Here is a 3,321-nt window from a genome sequence, read left to right as displayed (position 1 = left end):
AGTCTCATTATTATAATACTACAGGGGTACTGGTACTCCCTTGTATATAGTCTCATTATTATAATACTACAGGGGTACTGCTACTCCTTGTATATAGTCTCATTATTATAATACTGCAGGGTACTGCTACTCCTTGTATATAGTCCATTATTATATATAGTCTCATTATTATAATACTACAGGGGTACTGGTACTCCTTGTATATAGTCTCATTATTATAATACTACAGGGGTACTGCTACCTTGTATATAGTCTCATTATTATAATACTACAGGGGTACTGGTACTCCTTGTATTTAGTCTTATTTTCTGTTATTTATTGTGTTACTATTTTCTAATGTTCTTACTTTTTAACTCTGGTAAGGGTTCGTAGGTAAGCATTTGTATACCTGTTGTATTCTGCGCATGTGACAAAATACATTAGGCAGGCTGACCCCAGCAGCTCCTACATTAGGCAGGCTGACCCCCAGCAGCTCCTACATTAGGCAGGCTGACCCCCAGCAGCTCCTACATTAGGCAGGCTGACCCCCAGCAGCTCCTACATTAGGCAGGCTGACCCCCAGCAGCTCCTACGTTAGGCAGGCTGACCCCCAGCAGCTCCTACATTAGGCAGGCTGACCCCCAGCAGCTCCTACATTAGGCAGGCTGACCCCCAGCAGCTCCTACATTAGGCAGGCTGACCCCCAGCAGCTCCTACATTAGGCAGGCTGACCCCCAGCAGCTCCTACATTAGGCAGGCTGACCCCCAGCAGCTCCTACATTAGGCAGGCTGACCCCCAGCAGCTCCTACGTTAGGCAGGCTGACCCCCAGCAGCTCCTACATTAGGCAGGCTGACCCCCAGCAGCTCCTACATTAGGCAGGCTCATCATCACAGACATAGTTCCCCAGACCACTACAGAAGCACTAGCACATCAACGCCAGTCAGCCTCACCCGTCACTGAGATGGAGCTCTGATTGGTCCGCGTCTCCCCCACGTCTCCCGTGGTGTCCAATAGTGTGGATTTGATATAGTCCACAGGGGAGGAGCCTCCTGCCGTCAGCGCGTTGCATTGGTCGTCCACGTGATGGAACCCTCCGGTGCTCTTCAGCTCCTCGAACCTCTGCGCACACTGAAGGTAGGCACGACAATCACCATGGTAACATGTCACTGCTATACCATGATAACAACAACAACCCTCAGACCACATCATCTGGGTTCCCGGTAACCCCGGCACAACATTCAACAGCAGTCCAAACTCAACTAAGTTACAGTACAGCTGACAACAGAGATTGGTGGGCGTTTCTATGTATCATGTGACACACGTGTACAAGTGCAATGGAAATGTGTTTCCTCCTGGAACTGGAACAGACGTGGACCGTATCATATCCCAACTCCTCCTGGAACAGACGTGGACCGTGGGGTCATATCCCAACTCCTCCTGGAACAGACGTGGACCGTGGGGTCATATCCCAACTCCTCCTGGAACAGACGTGGACCGTGGGGTCATATCCCAACTCCCCCTGGAACAGACGTGGACCGTGGGGTCATATCCCAACTCCCCTGGAACAGACGTGGACCCAACTCCCCTGGAACAGACGTGGACCGTGGGGAACAGACGCGGGACCGTGGGGGTCATATCCCAACTCCTCCTGGAACAGACGTGGACCGTGGGGTCATATCCCAACTCCCCTGGAACAGACGTGGACCGTGGGGTCATATCCCAACTCCTCTGGAACAGACGTGGACCGTGGAGTCATATCCCAACTCCTCCTGGAACAGACGTGGACCGTGGGGTCATATCCCAACTCCCCCCAACTGGAACAGACGTGGACCGTGGGGTCAAGTCTAGGGTCACCATTTTCCAGCGCCCCTGGAGCAATTGCGGTTAAGTGCCTTGCTGAAGAGCACAGCGGCAGATTGTTCACCTTGTCGGCTCTAGGATTCGAAATTTAGATTACTGGCTCAAAACTCTTACCTCGAGGCTACCCGTCCACGCCAAACAGTGACCATAGGGAGTTGGTAAGACAACACTGACAGATCTCAGACCAGGCTAATAGCCTTTTACGATCTCTCCTTCGTGGGAGCAGTGGTTAGCAAGCTTGCCTACAGACTGGGAGACCCGGGTTCGCACTGTAGCCGTTAGCTACTATAGCTTCAATCAATCACTATGTTTATTGTCCCAATGTGCAGTGCATGTAGAGCTTACCTCCTTGGGTGTGAAGCCAGGGACCAGCATGGCCACGTTGTCCCAGTTGATGGGCTGTGGAACGCTCCAGAGAGCTCAGCACCATGTCCAGGACCAGGAGGTTGTTTTCATTGGGAAAGTTGTTGTTCAGGGTGCAGTAACGACTCATGACTAAGTGAGAGATCAAAGTTGACTCAGCGATATGACATTATCATACATTATTACGTCTGAAGGGTGAGAGATCAAAGTTGACTCAGCGATATGACATTATCATACATTATTACGTCTGAAGGGTGAGAGATCAAAGTTGACTCAGCGATATGACATTATCATACATTATTACGTCTGAAGGGTGAGAGATCAGAGCATTATTCTGTTAAGGGTTGACTCAGTGATATGACATTATCACATATTATTACGTCTGAAGGGTGAGAGATCAGAGCATTATTCTGTTAAAGGTACTCAGTGACATGACACCATCATACATTATTACGTCTGAAGGGTGAGAGATCAGAGCATTATTCTGTTAAAGGTACTCAGTGACATGACACCATCATACATTATTACGTCTGAAGGGTGAGAGATCAGAGCATTATTCTGTTAAAGGTACTCAAAGTGTGATATGATCATACATTATTACGTCTGAAGGGTGAGAGACTGACACCATCATACATTATTACGTCTGAAGGGTGAGAGATCAGAGCATTATTCTGTTAAAGGTAGACTCAGTGATATGACACCATCATACATTATTACGTCTGAAGGGTGAGAGATCAGAGCATTATTCTGTTAAAGGTACTCAGTGACATGACACCATCATACATTATTACGTCTGAAGGGTGAGAGATCAGAGCATTATTCTGTTAAAGGTAGACTCAGTGATATGACACCATCATACATTATTACGTCTGAAGGGTGAGAGATCAGAGCATTATTCTGTTAAAGGTAGACTCAGTGATATGACACCATCATACATTATTACGTCTGTGAAGGTAGTGATATGACATTATCATACATTATTACGTCTGAAGGGTGAGAGATCAGAGCATTATTCTGTTAAAGGTAGACTCAGTGATATGACATTATCATACATTATTACGTCTGAAGGGTGAGAGATCAGAGCATTATTCTGTTAAAGGTAGACTCAGTGATATGA

The 3,321-nt window shown here is 47.5% G+C and overlaps 1 pseudogene; it reads right to left on the bottom strand.

Annotated features, from left to right (window-relative positions):
- Window positions 1-465: 465 nt before the first annotated feature.
- LOC127927186 (SANT and BTB domain regulator of class switch recombination-like) lies at window positions 466-2,334 on the bottom strand (annotated as a pseudogene).
- Window positions 2,335-3,321: the final 987 nt, after the last annotated feature.

This window comes from Oncorhynchus keta, unplaced genomic scaffold, assembly GCF_023373465.1.
Source record: "Oncorhynchus keta strain PuntledgeMale-10-30-2019 unplaced genomic scaffold, Oket_V2 Un_contig_972_pilon_pilon, whole genome shotgun sequence".
Classification (NCBI taxonomy): Eukaryota; Metazoa; Chordata; class Actinopteri; order Salmoniformes; family Salmonidae; genus Oncorhynchus; species Oncorhynchus keta.
The sequence above is the reverse complement of the archived record's forward strand: the minus strand, read 5'-3'. Positions and strand labels throughout refer to the sequence as shown.